Source organism: Dendrobates tinctorius, unplaced genomic scaffold (genome assembly GCF_039654945.1).
Source record: "Dendrobates tinctorius isolate UK_male_01 unplaced genomic scaffold, ASM3965494v1 ptg000126l, whole genome shotgun sequence".
Taxonomy (NCBI): domain Eukaryota; kingdom Metazoa; phylum Chordata; class Amphibia; order Anura; family Dendrobatidae; genus Dendrobates; species Dendrobates tinctorius.
Window position 1 is genome coordinate 20,872,206 of NW_027361794.1, and position 26,193 is coordinate 20,898,398.

A 26,193-nucleotide genomic window follows, 5' to 3' on the forward strand; every position below is an offset into this window, starting at 1 on the left:
TTAAACATCAAAAACCCACACCGAGAGAAACCATTATCATACCTACAGTAGAGTGTGAAAAATTACTAGAAAATTGTATTTTGTTGACCATCACAAATAACTCAGACTGGGAGACACTACATATGTTATTGACAAATTGTACAAAAACATAACAGATAGTCGTACAATTAAATGTGAAATGATAATTACTAAGGATGAGCGAACGTGCTTGGTGATACTCTGATATCACGTGAGTATCTGGGTGCTTGTAAATACTTGGTGAGCGTTAGTCATTGCTTGGATTTGAAGTTCGAATCCCCACTCCACATGTTTGGTGTCTGTTACACAGCCAATAAACACGCATGGGATTGCCTGCTAGTCACTGTAATGCCATAGCCATCTCAGTAGTGGCATTACTGTGATTGGCTGGCCGCATTATATAATCAGGGGTTATAAAAGAACAGGCGGGGCCATGCTCGGCACATTGACGCCAATGCACAGCTCAGGGACAGTTCTTATTGGAGGAAGAGAGTGGATGTACAGGCCTGTGTGTGCACAGTATAACAAATAAGAGCCCTGTAGTGATGATACTGGTGCTGAAGCATCATATTATCAGTCCTTGTCAGGGCTAATCTTGTGCTTTGTTGTTTGTATCAGATATATTCCGCATTTATCCTAGCAAGGGACAATTGCATGAGCAGGGGGGTGGCTGAATATAGTCTCTAGGCAGGGTTTAGTGCTTTGCAGTCAGTTGCTAAATATATAGCAGCGGCAGTTGACCACAATCTTTTTTTTTTGGGGGGGTAAAAAAAATAGACTAGGGTGTTATCCATAGAGTATTATGGGCTTTGTGGTGCTTTTCGGTGGTACATAACCCTCCAAATAAGCGTTGAGAAATTTTTCTGAATTTAATTTGTTATCCATACACTTTTACGTGATTTGTGTTACATTATGGTGACCTTAACCAAAAAAAAAAAATGCATTGACTGCTGCTGGTGACCAATTTTATTTTTTAAATTAAAAATAAACTTGGTTTCCAGAGACCTAGCAATTAGAAAATTTGCAATACGTGAGGTAAGGGACAGAGTAGTGGAGGTGCTAACGATGGTGCATGTAGATGCCGAGGACGTGGGACAGATGTGACTACACCTGTTGCTGAAGCACAAGAACCGCACCAATCCACATCACATAGGTTCCTGTCCCACTTTGCAGGAAGATAAGGTACGCCACTTCTGAAGACAGAACATTGCGAATAGGTAGTCGGTTGGATAGGAGATAATGCTTCTAACATGCTGATCCTCCTTCCATTTTGAGTCCCAGGAGATTAGTGATCCCACACTAAGACACTCCAAGAAGCTCTTTACAACATAATTTCTTGATTGTGACCTCTCAACCTGCATAATCCAAGATGACATTCTGTTTAATAATGCACAAAACTTAGAGCACCCACATTTTGTCTAAAGAGAAAGAAAAAAAAAAAAAAAATCTGTTAAATCTTCTGCCTGAGTGAGTGTGAACAAGCTGAGTGTGACCTGAGCGTAAGTGCGAACTGTGGTAAGTGTGTGACTTGAGATTCAGTGACTTTGGATTTAGGGAGTTTCCAAGGGAGGTATTACTGAATTGCTGTTATATTTTATTAATACTTTTTTTTTTTTTTATTAATTAATTTTTGCTTATCGTATTGTCTTTTGCAATCCCCATTAGGATGTGCTCCACTATTGCCAATGCCATCCAGTGCACGTCTTGCCGCATGTATGAAATCCTTGAACAGCCGGTCGAGGGTGCATACTGCTGTGCGAGATGTGAGCACGTTGTGCATTTGGAAGCCCAGATACTGGATCTAAATGTGCAGCTGGCAACACTGAGATCCATAGACAATATGGAAAGGAGTCTTCTGTTCACTGAGCAGACGCTCAATGGGATAGATGAGGGGGGGGATGCTAGGTTGGAGCTGCAGGACAATGAAGCAGCTAGCTGGGTGACAGTTAGAAGGCGGGGTAGAGGGAAGAGCACCAGGGAGGCTAGTCCTGATCTGGCACACCCCAATAAGTTTGCTAAGTTGGCAGATGAGGGGAGTGTTAGTGCAGGAGTAGCACTGCTGCAGCAAGGCATGTCCTCTGAAAGCCGGAGGAGTGTCTGCTCCAGCAAGGGGGGGAAATAGGAGAGCAGGGCAGGCCAGACAGGATCTGGTAGTGGGAGACTCAATTATTAGGGGAACAGATAGGGCAATCTGTCACAAAGACAGGGATCGTCGAACGGTGTGCTGCCTACCTGGCGCTCGAGTCCGACACATCGCTGATCGGGTTGACAGATTACTAGGAGGGGCTGGTGAGGATCCAGCGGTCATGGTGCACATTGGTACAAATGACAAAGTTAGAGGTAGGTGGAAGGTCCTTAAAGATGATTTCAGGGAATTAGGCTGTAAGCTTAAAGCAAGGACCTCCAAGGTGGTATTTTCGGAAATACTTCCTGTGCCACGCCAGAGAGGCAACGGGAGATTAGGGAGGTTAATAAGTGGCTCAGGAATTTGTGTTGGAAGGAGGGGTATGGGTTCCTGCAGAACTGGGCCGACTTCTCAGTTGGCTACAGGCTCTACGCTAGGGACGGGCTGCACCTCAATGGGGAGGGTGCAGCTGTGCTGGGGGAGAAAATGGCTAGAAGGTTGGAGGAGTGTTTAAACTAGGGACGGGGGGAGGGTATTCCTTTTATAGGAGGGGAAGACAGTGCAGCTAGAGACCTGGGCAAAAAAAATGAAATTGGGGGTGGGGGTGGCATGGGGGGGTGGGGTTAGAACAGTTAATAATTTAAGAAAGAATAGAGGTACAGAGAGATACATAAAGTGCATGTATACTAATGCCAGAAGCCTCGCCAACAAAATGGAGGAATTGGAGTTAATGTTGTTGGAGCATAATTATGACATGGTGGGGATATCTGAGACATGGCTGGACGAGAGCCATGACTGGGCGGTTAATTTACAGGGCTATAGTCTGTTCAGAAATGACCGTACAAATAAGCGAGGGGGAGGCGTGTGTTTATATGTAAAATCATCCTTAAAATCCATCCTTCGTGATAATATATATGAATCTAATGAAAATGTAGAGTCCCTGTGGGTAGAGATAAGGGGAGGGGGGAAAAATAATAAATTACTGATAGGGGTTTGTTATAAGTCTCCAAAAATAATGGAAGCAACAGAGAATATCCTCAAAAAGCAAATAGATGAAGCAGCGACTCAAGGAGAAGTCATTATTATGGGGGACTTCAACTACCTTGAAATACATTGGGGAACCGAAACCTGCAGTTCCAGCAAGGGTAATAGGTTTCTGACAACGATGAGAGACAATTACCTTTCACAACTGGTTCAGGACCCAACAAGAGGGGGGGCACTGCTAGACCTAATATTAACCAACAGGCCAGACCGCATATCAAATGTAAGGGTTGGGGGTCACTTGGTTAATAGTGATCACAAATTAATAAGTTTTCATGTATCCTTTAATAAGATGTGTAGTAGAGGGGTTACAAGGACACTAAACTTCAGGAAGGCAAATATCCAACGGATGAGAGATGATCTTGGTGCAATTAACTGGGACGATATCCTGAGACATAAAAATACACAAAGAAAATGGGAGACGTTTATTAGCATCCTGAATAGGACCTGTGCACAATATATACCGTATGGGAATAAACATGCTAGAAATAGGAGGAAACCACTATGGCTAAATAGAGCTGTAAGGGGCGCAATAACAGATAAAAATAAAGCATTTAGAGAATTAAAGCAAATAGGTAGTGATGAGGCATTAACTAAATACAGAAGATTAAATAAATTCTGTAAAAAGCAAATCAAAACAGCAAAGATTGAGACAGAGAGATTCATTGCCAGAGAAAGTAAAAATAATCCCAAAATATTCTTTAACTACATAAATAGTAAGAAGCTAAAAAATGATAATGTTGGCCCCCTTAAAAATAGTCTGGGTGAAATGGTGGAGGAGGATGAGGAAAAAGCCAATATGCTAAATGACTTTTTTTCGACAGTGTTTACACAAGAAAATCCCATGACGGATAACATGATCAGGGATAAAAATTGTCCATTAAATGTCACCTGCTTAACCCAGCAGGAAGTACGGCGGCGTCTAAAAATCACTAAAATTGACAGATCCCCAGGCCCGGATGGGATACACCCCCGAGTACTGCAGGAATTAAGCACAGTCATAGATAGACCATTATTTTTAATCTTAAGATTCCATAATAACAGGGTCTGTACCACAGGACTGGCGTATAGCAAATGTGGTGCCAATATTCAAAAAGGGGACAAAAACAGAACTTGGAAATTATAGGCCAGTGAGTTTAACTTCAACTGTGGGTAAAATCCTGGAGGGTTTTCTAAGAGATACTATACTGGAGTATCTGGAGAAGAATAAACTTATGACCCAATATCAACATGGGTTTACAAGGGACCGTTCCTGTCAGACTAATCTGATAAGCTTTTATGAAGAGGTAAGTTCCGGACTGGACCAAGGGAATGCAGTGGACGTGGTGTACATGGACTTTTCAAAAGCTTTTGATACGGTGCCACACCAAAGCTTGATACATAAAATGAGAACAATGGGGATAGGGGAAAATATGTGTAGGTGGGTTAAGAGCTGGCTCAGGGATAGGAAACAAAGGGTGGTTATTAATGGAGCACATTCGGACTGGGTCACGGTTAGCAGTGGGGTACCACAGGGGTCAGTTTTGGGCCCGCTTCTTTTTAACATATTTATTAATGACCTTGTAGGGGGCATAGAGAGTAGAATTTCAATATTTGCAGATCACACTAAACTCTGCAGGGTAATTAATACAGAGGAGGACAATTTTATATTACAGGAGGATTTATGTAAACTAGAAGCTTGGGCTGATAAATGGCAAATGAGCTTTAATGGGGATAAATGTAAGGTCATGCACTTGGGTAGAACGAACAAGTTGTATAATTATGTGCTTAATTGTAAAACACTGGGCAAAACAGTCACTGAAAAAGACCTGGGTGTATGGGTGGACGACAAACTCCCTTTTAGTGGCCAGTGTCAGGCAGCTGCTGCAAAGGCAAATAAAATAATGGGATGCATTAAAAGAGGCATAGATGCTCAGGAGGAGAACATAATTTTACCTCTATATAAGTCACTAGTGCGACCACACTTAGAATACTGTGTACAGTTCTGGTCTCCGGTGTATAAGAAAGACATAGCTGAACTGGAGCGGGTGCAGAGAAGAGCGACCAAGGTTATTAGGGAACTGGGGGGTCTGCAATACCAAGACAGGTTATTACACTTGGGGTTATTTAGTTTGGAGAATCGAAGGCTTAGGGGTGATCTTATTACAATGTATAAATATATGCGGGGACAATACCAAGACCTTTCTAATGATCTTTTTACTCTTAGACCTGTGACGGGGACAAGGGGGCATCATCTACGTCTGGAGGAAAGAAGGTTTAAGCATACTCAAAGACGCGGATTCTTTACTGTAAGAGCAGTGAGACTATGGAACTCTCTGCCATATGATGTTGTAATGAGTGATTCCCTACTAAAATTTAAGAGGGGACTGGATGCCTTTCTTGAAAAGTATAATATTACAGGGTATATACACTAGTCTCCTTAGTGTTGCGTTGATCCAGGGAGCTAGTCTGATTGCCGTATGTGGAGTCGGGAAGGAATTTTTTTCCCCAATGTGAAGCTTACTGTTTGCCACATGGGTTTTTTTTTGCCTTCCTCTGGATCAACATGTTAGGGCAAGTTAGGATAGGATATGGGTTGAACTAGATGGACTTAAAGTCTCCCTTCAACCTTAATTACTATGTTACTATAATGAGGCACAGATGACAACAAGTCAGGTTGAAGTTAAGTGACCAAGTCTGGAGGACCAAGATGCAGTGGTGGAAGGCGAGGTGGTGGATGATGAAGTCTCTGACCCAAGGTGGCATGCAGAGCGAGGCCAGAAGCCCTGAGGCTGATAGACCGATCGCACCGAAACAGGCAGAAAGAGGCAGTGGGATGACCAGAGGGAGAATGCAGGCAACTGTTCCTTAATGTACCGACAATCATGAATTTCTCCATCAAAGCATTAGGTGTTCCCCAGTCTGGGACATTTTTAAAGAGCGTTATGAGACCTAACCATTAAGAGCCTATTTGTATGATCAAGCACATGTCATCTAAGCACCTGACGCCTAGGTCTATGATTGGTGCAAGCGGGTGACACCACTGCCTCTTCTCTTGTGCTAGGTGCTTCCCAATCCCTTGTTTATGACATTGGTGCATATTGCCCCCTGCCCTGCACCTGTCCTTGCACGTTATGATGCTCCATCATTAGGCAATTCCAAAGCGTTGTCCTAGCACAGCGTTCAGCCAGATTTGTCAGTGCCCATTTCTGCAAGTCTGCTACAGCTGCTGCCACTGTGGTAATGCTTCAGCAGCACATGCAAGTGTCAGCTCACCGACTGTTATACGATGTGACCAAATGCTAAAACTCCATGCCTCACACACTTGTAAGGATTTGTGAGAAGCAGAGACCAGTTGTTCAATACCAGCTCCAACATGCCCTTTGGTATTGTGCCAAAAGTGTGAGCATGGATGTCTGTCATTTGTGCGGTTCTCCAAGACTGAGGAGTCCACAAAGATGGTGAGCGGCGATGACGCCATAGTCCGTGCAATGATCCCACTTCTGTGCTTACTTAATCAGTTGCTGAAAATTAAACCTGAAGCTATGCATGTGGATCAGGTGGAGATGGAGGAAGACATGAGACAGGGAGATACTACCTATCCCAGCCTCATTTCATCTGCTTAGCTTGGATTGGATAACAATGAAGAGGAGGAACAGGATCTGGTTGCTAGCGCAACATAGGCTAGTACCCACACAAGCTTTGTCCTCTTTCTCCTATGTGGATAGGATGAGGAGGAGATGGAGAGTAGTCATCATGGTAGAGACAGGGAAGTGTTGACTGTAGAGTGCTTGACACATATGACCGATTTCATGTAGCACTGCCTTTCCTGTGACCCTTGTGTTATATTTACCTTAACCAAAAAAGAGTACTAGTTGTTTTCCGTGCTAAACCCAAAATAAATTTGAAAAAATTTCTACATTTCTGGTTTTTATTAGTCAAGATGGGGTGCAGAGTGTATATTAATGAGTAAAAAAAATGAACTTTTTTGCATTTACCAAATGGCTGCAATGAAACAAAGGGTGAAAAATTTTAAGAGGTCTGAATACTTTCCGAACCCACTTTATGTCCCTTGCATCTATGGATGTAACCTCCTTGCCAATCAGTGACCAAATTTATCTGCAAATTTGTACGAGTACCTTCTCATGCGATCTTGGTATTTTGTATACATTTCATCTATTAATGACTTTAGCTTCTTTTATTTGTCAATCAGATCATTTTTATCTAACAAAGCATTTTACCATAGAGCGAAATTGGGATTTATATCATTGTAACCGATTGTATTGTTTACTGGTTTTTATTTCTTTATATTGTTTTTCTCACAATGTTTGTAATTCTATAAATTCCCAGTTTAGTGTAAGAAAATGGAGAAACGGTACAGTATAGGATTTCTGAGAAGGTATTCTAAAGCAATACCTGGGTAATTACCTACTGTTCCCATATGTGGATGGATTACTTGAGAGTGTTCCTTTAATATAAGCTTCCCTTTCCAAGCATAGAGTGATATTTGTCCTGGATTTTAGTTCTGTTATCGTTGGGGGAGAATTGTCTATCCAATGTAGAGCCAACAGCTTTCTGTCCTAGGAAACACATTTTAGGTCCCAACTGAAGGTGTATCCCAAATACAGATAGTACAAGAGCGATCACCCCCTTCCGTTCATTGTGACCACATCTAGGGCATCTGTCATTCATTCGTATTCCAATTTTAAATAAAATACTTGGGGATCTATATCCCCTATGAATGAGAAGAATTTCCGACAATCTTTTTGACTTTCCAAGGAAAGTTAAGGTGCCAAATCCAGTATTTCCCCGAATGCTCCTCAGATAAAGGACCCACATCCCGCTCCTATTTTATATTAGTTATCAAACGTAGTAACAGTAAGTGCCTATAAATAAGGGATATTAGATCTTTTGTATCCACCATTGTTGGAATGGTATATATTATGAAATGTCTATCAACCAGTATGGTGTTTATTCTATATTAATAAAACATCCTATGCAGAAAGGTAAAATCTGCACTCTATTTGTTCAAAGCTTTTGAATAATCCCTCAAGATTTGTGATAGCAACCATCTACGCCTATCCTCCCACTCGCTATTATTTTTTAGCTTCTGTAGCTCTGGTAAGTTATAGTTGTGCCATAAAGGAGTATAGTTTGTGTACTTTGCCATCTGAGAATATTTTTTACCCCTATCCCACACCTTATATATGAACTTTAGTGTAAAAGATTTTAGGTCATTTTCTTGAGGAGGCCCCATATCTAGTACCGAGAATGGACACTTTCACTTGGTTCCTTCCATAACTAGTGCCCTGAAATTCCACAATATTTGCGTGTTCCCCATCCGTGAAACTACCTTAGCTTCTTTCTCACGCTAATCAGGTTTACGTATACTTGGAGGTAAGATTGTTTATGTTTGTTATGGAGAACGATTACCTCAAGCAAATGAGAGACTTTAGCTGCTCTCTTTTTTTACCTTGGATCCATGTTTTCTTAGTATCCTTCTGAGGAATCATTTGAGTGCTTCTTATTGAAGTGGTAAAGCAGTGTCATCATGTTCACATACTGCAGCTGAATGAGTCTACAGTATAGTCTCATGAAGGTCTGAGACACAGAGTATTTCAGCAGATTATCATTTCCGATCCAACATCTGAAGCCTCGGTGGAGTCCGGTACAGTCAGATTACAGTATACAGGAGCACGATCTGACCATATAGCAGGTCCTATCTGAGATGTACATTGCCATGTAAGCAAGTGATGGCTAAGTAAGAAAAGGGCTATAGGACTGTGTATTGTATATAGGAGAATAATACATATAATCCTTTACATCTGGATGTAGTATCCTCCATACATCAACCAGTTGGAGACCAGAGCTCTTTTAGCAAAGCCTTTGTTTGTAATTTAGATTGGTGACTTCGGCCAAGGAACACATCTAAAGAAGGATCCAAGACAAAATTAAAGTCACCTCCAATGATAAGACCCTCTACAACATATTTTAGTTTAAGTATTGACGATATGTCTTATTTTGGTCACAATTAGGGAGACAGAAGTTTGTGAAAGTCAAATTTTTGGAGTAGATGGAGATCTTATCAAACACATACCACTCCTCCATGTCAGACAGTGTTTCTAAAACAGTATCCGGCAGTGATTTGTGTAGGCCTATACTCGGCACCTTAGACTTTGAAACAGCATTTGTACTGTGGCGCCAAGATGAATAATATCTGTTAGTAGTTGAGGTGTATGATCGCCCCTAAAGTGGGTCTCCTGAAGAGGCAGAAAATGTACGTGTTGCTTCTGCATCTGATAAAACACTGGAGCTCTTTTCTCTCGAACATTAAGTCCTGACATTCAATGACAACGTTTTGAGTTGTGGCATATTTTATGGAAAAACAGGTAGAAAGGATAAAAGGATAGAAAGATTAAGAGCCAGGAGGAAGTATAGATATTAGATAGTAACATCTACCTCTCAGTGTCTAAGACGTATAGATTATGAATAAATTGAACACTAGGAAACTGTGAAACAAGAAGATCCCAATGCAATTCCATAACTAGAGGTTATCTTTACAGACTTATGTCAAACTATTAAAAGGAACGATGGAATATACAGTGTAGCGAGTAAAGCAATACAGCCTGATATTACAGTAATATACTGTGTATATAAAAAAAAGGAATGGGGAATAAAGTCAGCTCACCATTTGCAGTCTTTTTCCAAGAATGAGTTCCATGCACGGCAGCGCCTCGGCTTGGGCGTGCAAGTTCCAAAGAATGAAGGAAAAAAAGGTACTCCAGTGTAGAAAAATATAAAACTTCATCTTTAATGGAAAAAATTCATAAAAACAGGCACAATTCGGACAACATATAGATCCCAGAGAGCTACCAACCGACGCGTTTCGACACTCCAGTCTTGATCATGGTTAGTATAGGCAACCGACGTGTTTCGACACTCCGGTCTTAATCATGGTTAGTATAGGTTGTCAGACAGGAGGCTTAAGAGCCTTTCATGAATCAAACAGGTGAAAAAGTCAGTGCTAATTGTTAATTAAATCAGAAGGTGAGAAGATTTAACTCTTTGTGAAAGTATTATGGAAATTTGGTTAGGATAAATCTATCCCCATGTGTGCTGAGGCCGTCCCCAATCAGACTAAGTATTTTGAGCGCTCAAGAATGACACTGTACACACAGGGTGACAGAATAACATTCCATCAATACTGATGGTTTATTGTACATACATGTATTTATAGATGCATATAGAAAGGGGTGGTTAGTTAATTAACATAAGGTCAAGCTTCTATGTTATTGGCTGTTTGAGCATATGAAGGATTCTGGTTAAGGCATAACAAAAAGGCTGATTAGCAATATATGATTAACTGTCGCCTTTTTGCTACTATTCAGAAAAAACCGAGACATCAGTTTGGACATCTGGTGTTTGTTCCTGTTTTGATGTCTATTATGCAAATTGTCTCTTCAGAGAGGAAGAGGACTAGAACTCTAGTGCCACCTATTGGAGGTAGCAATCCTAAAAGTCAATGTTGACCCTTTAGCGAGCCTAGTTACATGACTTAGGATAAAAGCCAAGCCAGAATCTCCATTTGCAGACACTGTGCTTCGGGGTACTGCCCCTCATCAGTGCAAAGTGGGAGATCTGGTTTGGCTGTGAGAGAGGCGTCTGACCGATATCCAAGAAGTATCATTTCTCCTTGCGGAGAATGACATGCTAAGCATATCGAGGTGAGGAGACTTAAAGCCGCAATGCTCCTCTGGGAAATATGCTAATTATGCAAATTGTCTCTTCAGAGAGGAAGAGGACTAGAACTCTAGTGCCAGCTATTGGAGGTAGCAATCCTAAAAGTCAATGTTGACCCTTTAACGAGCCTAGTTACATGACTTAGGATAAAAGCCAAGCCAGAATCTCAATTTGCAGACACTGTGTTTCAAGGTACTGCCCCTCATCAGTGCAAAGTGGGAGATCTGGTTTGGCTGTGAGAGAGGCGTCTGACCGATATCCAAGAAGTATCATTTCTCCTTGCGGAGAATGACATGCTAAGCATGTCGAGGTGAGGAGACTTAAAGACTTAAACACAGTGTCTGCAAATGGAGATTCTGGCTTGGCTTTTATCCTAAGTCATGTAACTAGGCTCGTTAAAGGGTCAACATTGACTTTTAGGATTGCTACCTCCAATAGGTGGCACTAGAGTTCTAGTCCTCTTCCTCTCTGAAGAGACAATTTGCATAATTAGCATATTTCCCAGAGGAGCATTGCGGCTTTAAGTCTCCTCACCTCTACATGCTTAGCATGTCATTCTCCACAAGGAGAAATGATACTTCTTGGATATTGTTTTGATGTCTGGAACATAGCAAGGATTTTGTCTAGTTTGCACTGGCCTGGTTCACAAGGTTATTAGGTCATTCTAAGCAATTGATTATAGGTTACAAACTTACATATCATCTATATGAAATGTATATATTTCCATCACCAAAGCACTTCAACATGCATGTACCATGTAAAATGAAAACAATAAATCATGAAAATACAATATGCAGACACAAAATAATCTATACCATGAATGAGACACTCTTATTACATTGCATATCCAGACTGACGACAAATCAGACATGGAAAAGACAAACTAAGCAAAAAAAGCCATCTTATAAATTGTACTGAAGTATGAGATCTGAATGAGACAGACTCTTATTACAATGCATATCCACACTGTGACAGATCTCACAGGGGAAGGGGGCGTGTACTTCACTCACCTCGGGGGAGGGGAGAGAAGGACCCAGCAGGGATCAGCTCTCTGGCACCACCACTTGCTCCCGGTCAGTTAGGGAACTGCACCGAGGGCAAATAGTCGCCGGAAAGGCTTCCCTTATACTGTAGGTAGGAGTTGGTGAGGTGCTCCCAGTGAGGGGCAGGCTGGGAATATATATATATATATATATATATATATATATATACACACCTCCAGACCGTAACTGCCAGAGTTCCTCACTAAAGCAGTTCCTCATTTGAAATAAGCCCCATCTAACAGCAGGCTTATATCGAGTCAGAAACCTACCCTGGGGTAGCGTACAATTGACCAACTGAGCGTGAGGAAGTGGGGATTCATGAATCGAGATAAAAGAGCAGCCGAAGATTAATTTTATATTTAATTGCCGAAAAGGCGCACTAGGAATATACAGGTATATATTTACAAGAACAATATACAGGTATACAGTCAGGAGTGCAGTACAAAGGTAGTGAATAGATAGGTTGCAATTACCATGTTATGTAGCATGTGACTACAGGGAGGCGCTGATGGATCACAGGCCCAAATCTTAGTTACGTAGTTCCCTTGGCTGCATCAGGCAACAGACCCCCTGCCAGTAGAAGAACTAAGTCCAAAATGGGGGCCTGCATTATATCTCCTAGGCTGTTCCCTCCTCACTCTGCTGCCACCCCTGGGCTGGGCTGCCTCCCTCCTCCCATGTCCGAGAATATGATTTTCTGTCCAGAATCGTGGATGGCTCATAACTTCAAGGGTGGACCTACCGCCCGTGCAGCTGGTTCAATGAATGATGGCCCCAGGGGAGAGGGGGCCCCTCCAGCCTTGTGCACCCACATGGCTAATTATTCAATTCAAATTAGCCATGTGAAGCGCTGCAAGGAGAGAGCAGAGGAGAGGAGAGCAGCGCTGCAGGAGGCGGCAGAGTAAGGGCTGAGGTCAGTAGCGTAGCTACAGGGGGGCAGAGGGGGCAGCTACAGGCCCCAGAGAAGGCGGTTGGGGGCCCCCCACCTCACAGCCAGCAATGTCATCCTGGGTTATTCTGTGCGCACAGGACCTGTGAAGAGGTCACAGGAGGGGCGGAGTCAGGGGTCACATGATCAGGGGCTTCAGTGGCTGCAGGGCTCTGCTGTGCTGGTTGTCATGGTGCACTGCTGGATAAGGTAAAGTTTATGTGTGGGGTCAGGAGGGGTTTACAGGGTGGATGTAGCAGAGCCGTGTGTGTATGAGGTGTACAGAGTGGAGCCGTGTGTATAGAAGGTGTACGAAGCAGAGATATGCATGTATGAAGTGTACGGAGGAGCGGAGCTGCATGTGTATGTTGTGAGCGAGCGGAGACGTGTGTGTGCACAAGGTGTACGGAGCGGAGCCGTGTGTGTGTATGGGGTGTACGGAGCGGAGCCGTGTGTGCAAGGTGTACGGAGCGGAGCCGTGTGCGCAAGGTGTACGGAGTGGAGCCGTATGTGTACCAGCTGTATGGTGCGGAGCCGCGTGTGTATGGGGTGTGCGGAGTGGAGCCACGCGTGTACAAGGTGTACAGAGCGGAGCCAGGTGTGTACAAGGTATACGGAGCGGAGCCAGGTGTGTACAAGGTGTATGGAGCGGAGCCAGGTGTGTACAAGGTGTACGGAGTGAAGCCGCATGTGTACAGCGTGTACGGAGCAGAGCTGCGTGTGTACAAGGTGCACGGAGCAGAGCTGCGTGTGTACAAGATGAATGGAGCATAGCTGCGTGTTTACAAGGTGCACGGAGCACAGATGCGTGTGTACAAGGTGCATGGAGCACAGCTGCGTGTATACAAGGTGCACGGAGCAGAGCTGCTTGTGTACAAGGTGTACGGAGTGGAGCCGTGTGTGTATAGGGGGTGCGGAGCGGAGCCGTGTGTATAGGGGGTATCAGGTGCAGTAATAGCGACACATACGGCAGCAGCGGCTCAGCATTGGGGTATCAGGTGCAGTAATAGGGGCATATATGGCAGCAGCGGCTCAGTATTGGGGTATCAGGTGCAGTAATAGGGGCACATACGGCAGCAGCAGCAGCTCAGTATTGGGGTATCAGGTGTAGTAATAGGGACACATGCGGCAGCAGCGGCTCAGTATTGGGGTATCAGGTGTAGTAATAGGGACAAATATGGTAGCGGCAGCTCAGCATTGGGGTATCAAGTGTAGTAATAGGGACACATACGGCAGCAGCGGCTCAGCATTGGGGTATCAGGTGTAGTAATAGGGACACATAAGGCAGCAGCGGCTCAGCATTGGGGTATCAGGTGCAGTAATAGGGGCACAAACGGCAGCAGTGGCTCAGTATTGGGGTATCAGGTGCAGTAATAGGGACACATACGGCAGCAGCAGCTCAGTATTGGGGTATCAGGTTTAGTAATAGGGACACATACAGCAGCAGCGGCTCAGCATTGTGGTATCAGGTGTAGTAATAGGGACACATACATCAGCAGCAGCTCAGTATTGGGGTATCAGGTGCAGTAATAGGGACACATACGGCAGCAGCGGCTCAGTATTGAGATATGAAGTGCAGTACTAGGGACACATATGGCAGCAGCGGCTCAGCATTGGGGTATCAGGTGTAGTAATAGGGACAAATACGGTAGCAGCAGCTCAGCATTGGGGTATCAGGTGTAGTAATAGGGACACATACGGCAGCAGTGGCTCAGCATTGGGGTATCAGGTGTAGTAATAGGGACACATACGGCAGCAGTGGCTCAGCATTGGGGTATCAGGTGCAGTAATAGGGGCACAAACGGCAGCAGTGGCTCAGTATTGGGGTATCAGGTGCAGTAATAGGGACACATACGGCAGCAGCAGCTCAGTATTGGGGTATAAGGTGTAGTAATAGGGACACATACGGCAGCAGCGGCTCAGCACTGTGGTATCAGGTTTAGTAATAGGGACACATACATCAGCAGCAGCTCAGTATTGAGGTATCAGGTGCAGTAATAGGGACACATACGGCAGCAGCGGCTCAGTATTGAGGTATCAGCAGGATGATGGGTTTGTGCAGGTTGGGGATAGATGGTGATGGGGCTGGAATATGAGAAGTGAAAGGTGTTGTTGTTGCATTCTCTGTAGCAGAGTCGTGGCTGGAGAAGTTGTCATGTCAGTCTGGGCCAGATGGAAAAGACGTGAAAAGTGAACGATTCCATCATAAAGATCATCAGCGGTAAGACACCAACTAAAACTGTGCAGTAATCACATATGTTTTGTAGGACTGGTATTTACCACTGACCCAGGGCCGCCATCAGGGCATTACTGCCCTGACTGGCATATGGGGCCCGGCGGGCAGAGGGAGCCCGCATCGGGCCCAGTCTCCTCTCTGCTCACCAGGCCCCTACCGGCAGGTAAACCGGGCCCTGGCTAGCGGCGCTGCGGGCGGCAGCTTAACGCTATTGACAAGCGGGTGCGGCGGCCCGCATGTCAATAGTTAATAGCTGCCAGCCAATTGGAGGCTGGCAGCTGACATCAACCACAGCGCGTCCGTGTCAGTCGCGGGCTAGAGCGAGCTGCAGCGTGGAGGGACGGAGGGAGCCTTGCCCGCCGCTGGACCGCGGCCAGCTAAGGAGAACTTTTTTTTGACAGCGGCGACCCAGGAGGCCCAGGGGCAGAGTGCTGGACTAGGGCCAGAATGCTGAACATTGGGCAGAATGCTGGACTGGGGGCAGAATGCTGAACATGGGGCAGAATGCTGGACTGGGGGCAGAATGCTGGACTGAGGGCAGAATGCTTGACTGGGGGCAGAATGCTTGACTGGGGGCAGAATGCTGGACTGGGGGCAGAATGCTGAACCTGGTGGCAGAATGCTGGCTATGGGGCAGAATGCTGGACATGGGGCAGAATGCTGGACATGGGGCAGAATGCTGGGCACTGGGGCAGAATGCTGGGCACTGGGGCAGAATGCTGGGCACTGGGGCAGAATGCTGGACATGGGGCAGAATGCTGGAATGGGGCAGAATGCTGGACATGAGGCAGAATGCTGGAATGGGGCAGAATGCTGGACATGAGGCAGAATGCTGGACATGAGGCAGAATGCTGGACTGGGGGCAGAATGCTGGACATGAGGCAGAATGCTGGACTGGGGGCAGAATGCTGGATATGGGCCAGAATGCTGAACATGAGGCAGAATGCTGGACTGGGGGCAGAATGCTGGACATGGGGCAGAATGCTGGATATGGGGCAGAATGCTGAACATAGGGCAGAATGCTGGGTGCTGGGGCAGAATGCTGGACATGGGGCAGAATGCTGGATATGGGGCAGAATGCTGGACATGGGGGAAGAATGCTGGACATGGGGGCAGAATGCTGGACATGGGGGCAGAATGCTGGACATGGGGGCAGAATGCTGAATATGGGGCAAAATGCTGGACATGGGGGCAGAGTGCTGAACATGGGGGCAGAGTGCTGAACATGGGAGCAGAGTGCTGAACATGGGGGCAGAATGGAGATACCGGGCATGATTGGAGACAGATCGCACAGTATCATGGGGCAGGATGGATACGATGGAGATCATATGGGGGCAGAATGGATACTCATGAGGGCGGGATGGGAGAACATATGGCTAAAGCCAGGAATGAGACACACGGGGCTCAGGATGGGGGATATTATTACCATAGGGGCTAATTAAGGGATATAATTACTGCAGTGATGTATTGAATTTTTTGAGGATACTGTTTTAAATGGGGGGGGCGGTCCTGTTACTGTGCAGAGCGACACTATGTCGCCTTTTTTTCTTCATGTGGGGTAATGTAGAAGTTGGGAAAAAATAAGTAATGTGTTCTGCAAGCGGAGCTCTAGATAACCGTGTTATTTCCTGCAGAGACGAGTCCTGGCTGGAAGACGTGATGGCGGTCTGTGCTGGATGAAAGATGAAAAGCAAGTATGAAGGACTTCACCTAGAGACATCACTGGTGAGTTAGTGTGTTACCTGTACATTGACACTATACATTGTATACTATATATATATATATATATACAGAGGTCCTGTGTATAATGTCACCAGTGATCACTGTATTACTTGTACATTATATACAGAGCTCCTGTGTATAATGTCATTGATCAATATATTACCTGTACACAGACGCTGCATACTTAATACCGATCTCCTGTGTATAATGCCACTTATGGTGATAGTATTATGTTTTTTTATTAATGACTAGCTGAATAGCCCGGTGCTGCCCGGGCATAGTAACTAACTGTGGTTGGTTATAACAAATTATAATTATTCTCCATCCCATAGTCCCATGCCCATATACCCATCATACATATCCACCATCCCATAGGCCCGTGCCCATATACCCATCATACATATCCTCCATCCCATAGTCCCATGCCCATATATCCATCATACATATTCTCCATCCCATAGTCCCATGCCCATATACCCATCATACATATTCGCCATCCCATAGTCGAGTGCCCATATGCCCATCACACATCCTTCATCATAGTCCCATGCCCATATACCTATCATACATATCCTCCATCCCATAGTCCCGTGCCCATATACCCATCATACATATCCGCCATCCCATAGTCCCGTGCCCATATACCCGTCATACATATCCTCCATCCCCTAGTCCAGTGCCCATATACCCATCACACATCCTCCATCCCATAGTCCCGTGCCCATATACCCATCATACATATTCTCCGTCCCATAGGCCCGTTCCCATATACCCGTCATACATATCCTCCATCCCACAGTCCAATGCCCATATACCCATCACACATCCTCCATCCCATAGTCAACCATTATGACGACATAATGAGCGGCAGGGCTTGATGACATCAGCGTCGCCATGGCAACCATTGTGACATCATAATGAGGGGAGGGGCTTGATACGCACACACTTTCTCCATTATCTAGATAGGGGCATTATGACATCATAATGAGGGGCGGGGCTTGACGCGCACACACTTTTTCCCCATTATGTAGACAGGGGCAAAATTGTTTAGTGAATTGGAACGCGCGGGGTTAAAATTTCGCCTCACAACATAGCTTAGGACGCTCTCGGGGTCCAGACGTGTGACTGTGCCAAATTTTGTGGCTGTAGCTGCGACAGTGCGGATGCCTATCCCGGACATACACACACACACACACACACACACACACACACACATACACATACACACACACATACATACATACATACATACATACATACACACTTTGAGCTTTATATATTTGATCAGTATTGTAGTATTCAGTCACCATCTGGTGGTAATATGTGGTCTGGTCATGGTGTGGCGGTATTTGTTCCTTGTATGTGGTATTATAGGTCACTATGTGGTGGTAATATGTGGTCTGGACATGGTGTAGCGGTATTTGTTCCTTGTATGTGATATTATTGGTCATTTTAAAAATTGAAAAATAAATAAAAATATACCTAAAGTGTACTGCATATTTTAATAAATATTCAATAGGTCACAGTAGAGTAGGGCTCGGCCAAACGTGTCTACCCTGTTATGGTGGCGGCTTAAAAAAATCTTTTGTCCAAAGCAAAAGCTGCCAGCTATATATGTGATCTGGTGATGGGAACTGTTAATGTGTGATAGGTGAGAAGTGGAGTTTTTCCAAGAGAGAGCGGTGGGACTGTGGAAAGTTTGAGGGATGGAGGCGGGGCTGGGTGGAGCCTGGGCGGAGTCTCAAGGGGACCCAAAAATTTTGCCAGTATGGGGCTCCGAAATTCCTAGTGGCAGCCCTGCACTGACCATATGGCGGTAATATCAATATTGGTGTTTATATAGGGATTATTTTCAGTACAGCGCAGTCATCTCCTAAATCCACTATTAGGGGGCGTCACCGAGTTGTAATCAAACTTACCTAGTTAGGGGCCCACTCAGAAGTTTCACCCCCCTGAACCAAAACCCTAGCTACGCCTCTGGCTGAGGTGATGATATCAGATCAGCGGCCAGCAACAGTGCTGTGCTGCCGCTGTGGGGGAGGAGAGGAGGAGACAGACACAGACTGACTGTCACTCACTGTGCCTGTGGTGCCGGCCGGATGGTGGCTGCAGTGTAGCCGCAGGTCAGTGTGTGATGTGTCTGAGTCACTCACTTGTGCCGTGCCCCTGCCCATATGCTGCAGCAGCTCAGGAATGTTCGGAGTGCGGACACTAGACAGTGTGGAATGGATGGATCCTCTTGGTCTGGCCTGCGCTGCCTGCTCCAGGTAAGAGTACTAACAGAGCTGAGCAGGACTGAGGGACTGGGACCGAGGCGCAGGCATGATTTTGGGGGGCTCCTGGGGTGGGGGAGAAGTTGAACTGAACATGGCAGGCATGATTTTGGGGGGCTGCATCCTGGGGGAGAACTGAAGCATGATGGCCCCTGGCTGCTCATGAATGGGGGGCCCCTGGCCTGGGGAGAAGGGAAGCATGGCCTGGCTGCTCATGAATGGGGGGGCCCTGGCCTGGGGAGAACTTGAAGCATGGCCTGGCTGCTCATGAATGGGGGGCCTCTGGCCTGGGGAGAAGCATGGCCTGGCTGCTCATGAATGGGTGGGGCCCTGGCCTAGGGAGAAGCATGGCCTTGTCTGCTCATGAATGGGGGGGGCCCCTGGGGGAGATGCTTGGCTGCAGTGCTCATGAATGGGGCGGCTCATGGGGGGGGGAGAAGAAACATGAATCGGGTGGCCCACATAGGGGGAGAAGAAGCATAAACTGGGGGGGCCACATGGGGCGAAGCAGAATAAACTGGGGGGCCACATAGGTCGAGAAGCACTATGCCAAAAGTAGACCGCATATGGGGGAGAGCATTATGAAACAAAGGGAAACGGGGGTGCCTATATATATTACCCGGAGGCTGTCGGGCTATATATGTTATTTAGAGGCTATGCTGGGCTGTATATATTACCTGGAGGCTGTTTTGGGCTGTATAACTTGAAGGCTATGCTGGACTGTATCTATTACCTTAAAGCTATGCTGAAGTGTATATATTACCTGGAGGCTGTGGTGGGCTCTATATATATTACCTGGAGTCTGTACTGGGCTGTATATATTACCTGGAGGCTGTGGTGGGCTGTATATATTACTTGAAGGCTGTGCTGGGCTGTATATATTACCTGGAGTCTGTGCTGGGCGCTGTATATATTACCTGAAGGCTGTTTGCTGGACTGTATATATTAACTGGAGGCAATGCTGGGCTGTATATGTTATTTGGATGCTGTTCTGGGCTGTATATATTAACTGAAGGCTATGCTGGGCTGCATACCATATTTTATTTGGAGGCTGTGCTGGGCTGTATATATTAACTGGAGGCTGTACTGGGCTGTATATATTAACAACTAGAGGCAATACTGGGCTAGTTGGCTATATATGTTATTTGGAGGCTGTGCTGGCCTGTATATATATATAATTTGGAGTCTGCAACTGGCAAATAATAAATACAGCCCTCCAGCACTCTACAGATATTATATCCAGCCCTGCATAGCCTCAATATTAGATATACAGTATATTTACGGTTGGGAAAATACACAGCAAAAATTGACATGGTATAAGTTTTCCCGCTCTAAAAAAACGCAGCATATCCGCTGTATATTTTAGTGGCACCATGTAACGTGGATCTAGCACAACTGCACTTGCCCCAGCCGACCCCCAAGCCCAGTAGAGAATGAATGGGGCGTGCCGGATCGGTGCCACAAGTCGCCCATTAGGCGGCAGAGGTGCGGAAGTCTGCCGAATCTGCTGCTAGTAGGGGAGGCCCGAAAATATTTTTGCACAGGGGCCCACTACAGTCGGTGTCCGCCCCTGCATAACTTTCTGCCCGAAGCTCTGAATAGGTCGGTGGTGCCGCCAGGGCTGTCACTAGTAATTTCGGGGCCCCATACTGGCAAAATTTTTGGGGCTCCCTTGAGACTCTACCCAGGCTCCACCCCAGCCCCGCCTCCACCCCTCGAACCATCCACAGTTCCCCCACCCTCTTTTGGAAAAACTCAATTTCTGCACCACATCCTCACTAATCACACATTAACAGTTCCCATCACCATATCACATACATAACTAGCAGCTTTTGATTTGGCCAAAACATTTTTTAATCTGCCACTACGACAAGGTAGACTCTTTTGGCTGAGCCCTACTCTACTCTATTCTATTAATCATTTGTTAAAATATCCCATACAATTTAGGTATATTTTTATTTATTTTTCAATATTTAAAATGATGAATAATACCACATACAAGGGACAAATACCACCGCACCATGACCAGACAACATATTACCACCACACTGACCGAATAATAATACCACATACAAGGAACAAATACCACCGCACTATGACCAGACAACATATTATCACCACACTGACCGAATAATAGCACATGCAAGGAACAAATACCACCACACCATGACCAGATCACACATTACCACCATATTGACCAAATAATACCACATATAAGGAACAACTACCACCGCACCATGACAAGACAACATATTACCACCACATGATGACCTATAATACCCCATACAAGGAACAAATACAGGCTCACCATGGCCGGACCATATATATCCACCACATAGTGACCGAATACTAGTATCACCATAATTGCCAGTATACACAGGAGATCTGTACTTAGTATGCAGTGTCCTTGTACAGGTAATACAGTGATCAGTGACATTATACAGAGGAGCTCTATATACAATGTCAGTGTACAGGTAATACAGTGATCACTGGTAACATAGTACACAGGAGCTCTGTATATACTGTAGTGTCAGTTTACAGGTAATACAGTGATCACTGGTGACATTATACAAAGGAGCTCTGTATAGTGTCAATGTAAAGGTAATACAGTGATCACTGGTGACATTGTGCACAGCATCTCTGTATAAAATATACAGTGTATAGTGTCAGTGTACAGGTAACACACTGACTCACCAGTGATGTCTCTAGGTGAAGACCTTCATCTTCGCTTTTCTTTATCCAGCACAGACCGCCATCACTTCTTCTAGCCAGGGCTCGTCTCTGTAGGAAATAACACAGTTATCTAGAGCACCGCTTGCAGGGCACAATATTTTTTGCCAAATTCTACACTACACCAGATGAAGAAAAAAAGGTGACATAGTGTCGCTCTGCACAGTAACAGGACACCACATTGAAAGCAGTATCCGCAAAAAATAAAATACATGACTGCAGTAAATATCCCTTAATTAGCCCCTAGGGTAATAATCTCCCCCATCCTGGCCCCCTTGTGTCTCATTACTGGCTCCATCCTGTGAAGTAGGGCTGTCATTCAAGTAGGGGATACTCGCTCAGCAGCCACAAAATCAGATCCGGCACAGATTTTCCATAAACTCATAACAGTCCATGCGGTTTATTCAGCAGCATAAACCCACAGAAGCAACACAAAGTTCATATACAGTATAGCATCCATTATAGCTTCACTGTGGTTTTCCTTATATCACACAGGTCAAGCAAATGTCCATAACACAGGCTCTTCAGCCTCAGTGTTATCTCACCCACGTCCGGGTTACTCATGGTTCCTTCACCATCATGTGGCAGACGTCCATTCCCTCCAGGGAATTACCAGGCACGTGCAGCCATTAACACAGCATTCACTTGCTGTCTGAAGGCAGCCCCATCTCACTCAGATGGGGACCTTCCACACTAGACCAACCAGGTCTCAGCATTCACCCCATGTGACCTACCCTGGCCACATTATATGGTCCATAGCCACGCCCACCGGGTCACATGACCTCATCACAGGTCCATCAACCACTCACACTCTTTACAACAGTGTTCTTTAAACACACCCCCTGGGTGGGTTTGTAGGTAACTAGGGCCGCCCATCTCCCTAGTTACCTGGAGACTTCTCCCTCACACATTAAAGCAACACCTCAGCAATATCATTGCTGATCAACACACACATAAGTCTCCATCTCAAGGCCACCCACCTTGAGATACATAACCGTCCTTCAGGATTCTGCCACTCATCCTCTCTCTTGGGACATCCACACAGCGCCCCCTAGCAGACACAGTGGTTACTACACCACAATCCAAATATTCTCCCATCATGCTCCCATGAGTATCCATTCTCCCCATGTGATTTCCCATCCTGCCCCATATGATCTCCCTATTCTGCCTCATCTGTCTCCATCCTGCCTCATCTGTCCCATGATCCTGCCTCATCTGTGCCATTATCCTGCCTCATCTGTCCAATGATCCTACCCCATCTGTCTCCATCGTATCCATCCTGCTCATGATCCTGCACCACGTGTCTGCATCCTTCACCATATCTCCATCCTGCCCCATGATCCTACACAATGTGTCTCCATCCTGCCCCATGTTTCTCCATCCTGCCTCGTGATCCTGCACCATGTGTCTCCATCCTGCCCCATGTTTCTCCATCCTGCCCCATGTTCCTACCCATCTGTCTCCATCCTGCCCCATTATTCTGCCCCATCTGTCTCCATCCTTCCCCATCTGTCTCCATCCTGTCCCATGATCCAGCAACATCTGTCTCCATCCTGCTCCATGATCATAGTAACATAGTTAGCAAGGCCGAAAAAAGACATTTGTCCACCCAGTTCAGCCTATATTCCGTCTGAATAAATTCCCAGATCTACGTCCTTCTAAAGAACCTAATAACTGTAAGATACAATATTGTTATGCTCCAGGAAGACATCCAGGCCTCTTTTGAACCTTTCAATGGAGTTTGCCATTACCACCTCCTCAGGCAAGGAAATCCAGATTCTCACAGCCCTAACAGTAAAGAATCATCTTCTATGTTGGTGGAAAAACCTTCTCTCCTCCAGATGCAGAGAATGCCCCCTTGTGACCAGCACCTTCCTGGTATAGGGCGGCACGGTGGCTCAGTGGTTAACGCTGCAGCCTTGCAGCGCTGGGGTCCTGGGTTCGAATCCCATTTGTATGTTCTCCCCGTGTTTGCGTGGGTTTCCTCCGGGTACTTCGGTTTCCTCCCACATTCTAAAGACATACTAATAGGGAATTTAGATTGTGAGCCCCATCAGGGGACAGTGATGATAATGTGTGCAAACTGTAAAGCGCTGCGGAATATGTTAGCGCTATATAAAAATAAAGATTATTATTATATTATTGGTATAAACAGATCGTTAGAGAGATATTTGTATTGTCCCTTATATACATATACATGGTTATTAGATCGCCTCTTAGTCATCTTTTTTTTAGACTAAATAATCCTAATTTTGCTAATCTTTCTGGGTATTGTAGTTCCCCCATGCCCATTATTAATGTTGTTGCCCTCCTTTGAACTCACTCTAGTTCTATCATATCCTTCCTGAGCACTGGTGCCCAAAACTGTACACAGTACTCCATGTGCGGTATTTGATCCTATACCATCTGTGTCCATCCATCCCTATGTCTCCATCCTGCCCATGATTTTGTACCATCTGTCTCTATCCTGCCCCATGTCTCCATCCTGCACCATGTGTCTCAATAGTGCCCCATCTGTCTCCATCCTGCCCCATGATCCCTACACCATGTGTCTCCATCCTGCACCATGTAACACGGAACCTACCATGTAGCTGAACCTACATCTCAGACACAGGTTGAGTTACTGCATCGGCAGAATCCTGCCACTGGGGCCTGGTGAGCAGAAGAGAGGAGGCCTGATGCAGGCCCCCTCTGCTCAGCAGTCCCCATATGCTAGTCAGGGGAGTAATGCCCTGATAGTGGCCCTGGTGATAATTCCTCATGCGAGAGAATCGGCTCAATTATTCTACTGACACTCGGCTCAAACTCTCATCCGAGTGTTATCTTAGTGTGATCTGATTCTATTGGATGAAAGAATCGGAGCACATTGAGAAGACAGAGAACCTAGCTTCTCCATCTTCATTGTCTGAGGCCGTGGATGTCGGACTGCATTTACATGACAGCTGAGTGCAGTCCAATGTTTCACATGCAACCATACACTTGAATGGGTGCATATGATCTGAATTTCGGAGTCACTCAAGTCACAGCATACTGCAGATTATTTTTCCATAGACCAATTAAGTCTGTGGGAAAAATCACAGATCTGTGTTGCCCCATAGTATAACATTGAGTTGAGTGCTATCTGATAAACCATCAGATAGGGCAGGGTTATACAGTCGTGCGAGCGAGGTGTGGTGTAGTGACCACTGAGCCCGCTAGGGGGCGCTGTGTGGATGTCCGAGGCGAGAGGATGAATGGCAGAGTCATGAATTACTATTATGTATCTCAAGGTGGGTGGCCTTGAGATGGAGACTGATGTGTGTGTTATTCAGCAGTGATACTGCTGACGTGTTGTGTCAATGTGTCCGGGAGAAGTCTCCATGTAGCTAGGGAGATGGGCGGGCCCAGTTACCTATAAACCCACCCAGGGGTTGTGTTTAAGAACGCTGTTGCAAAGTGTGTGTGAAGGGTTCAAGGACCTGTGATGAGGTCATAGCCATGTGACCCGGTGGGCATGGCTAGGGACCATATAAGGTGGGCAGGGTAGGTCACATGTGGTGAATGCAGGGACCTGGTTGGTCCGTTGTGAAAGGTCCCGCTGAGTGATGTGTCTCCTGGCGAACAGCATGTGGAGTGGCTGTATGTAATGGCTGCACGTGCCTGGTGAAACCCGGATGTGGTTGAGATAACTATGAGGCTGAGGAGCCTGTGTATGCCAACCTGTGTGACCACAGGGAGGGCAGAGAGAAGCTCTGTCAAGGACGCTATGCTGATATGAACTTTATGTTGCTTGCTTGGTTTTTTGCTGCATAAATAAACCACATGGACTATAATGGTTTTATGGAAAACCCGTGCCGGATCTGGTTTTGTGGCGGCTAAGTGAGTGATCCCATAGGTGAATGACAGCGCTACCTCACAATTGGTGGAGATTGCAAAGGGCAATATTGTAGCCTTGTTGCTGGGAGCAATGGAAGAGGACTGCAAAATTCGGTGGCTAAGGGCAATGCTGAACCAGGAGGGCTGACGGTCAAGAAAGCCATGTAATACGCTGTGTGTGAGCAGAGCCTGTGATGGCCTGCATTTGGTGAAGCCACTGCCCGGCTGTGGTTCTGGAACAGTGGGGCGGCCTAGTGAGTAAGGCACTGTCTGGATCGGTGAGCCAAGTGCGGCCGCTTCCCCAGGAGAAAGAGACTGGTGATTGCTAGGGTGCCTCTGCGGAGAAGAGGCGCCCGAGGACCTGTGTGGCCGACACAGGTAACGGACAGGTGTTCGTGTGGTACTGACCTGGGTCAGTGAGTAAGACTCTGCACCTGGAGGGTTCAGTGAGGAAAGGTCCTGGAGGGTCAGTGTTGGGAGATTCTAGGAGAAAGAATCGGATC

General features: G+C 45.8%; 1 protein-coding gene across 1 annotated transcript in view; it reads right to left on the bottom strand.

Moving 5' to 3' along the window:
• The window catches only part of LOC141047167 (uncharacterized), a 549,720-nt gene that overhangs the window by 271,299 nt on the left and 252,228 nt on the right, over positions 1–26,193 (bottom strand). The window lies entirely within an intron of this gene.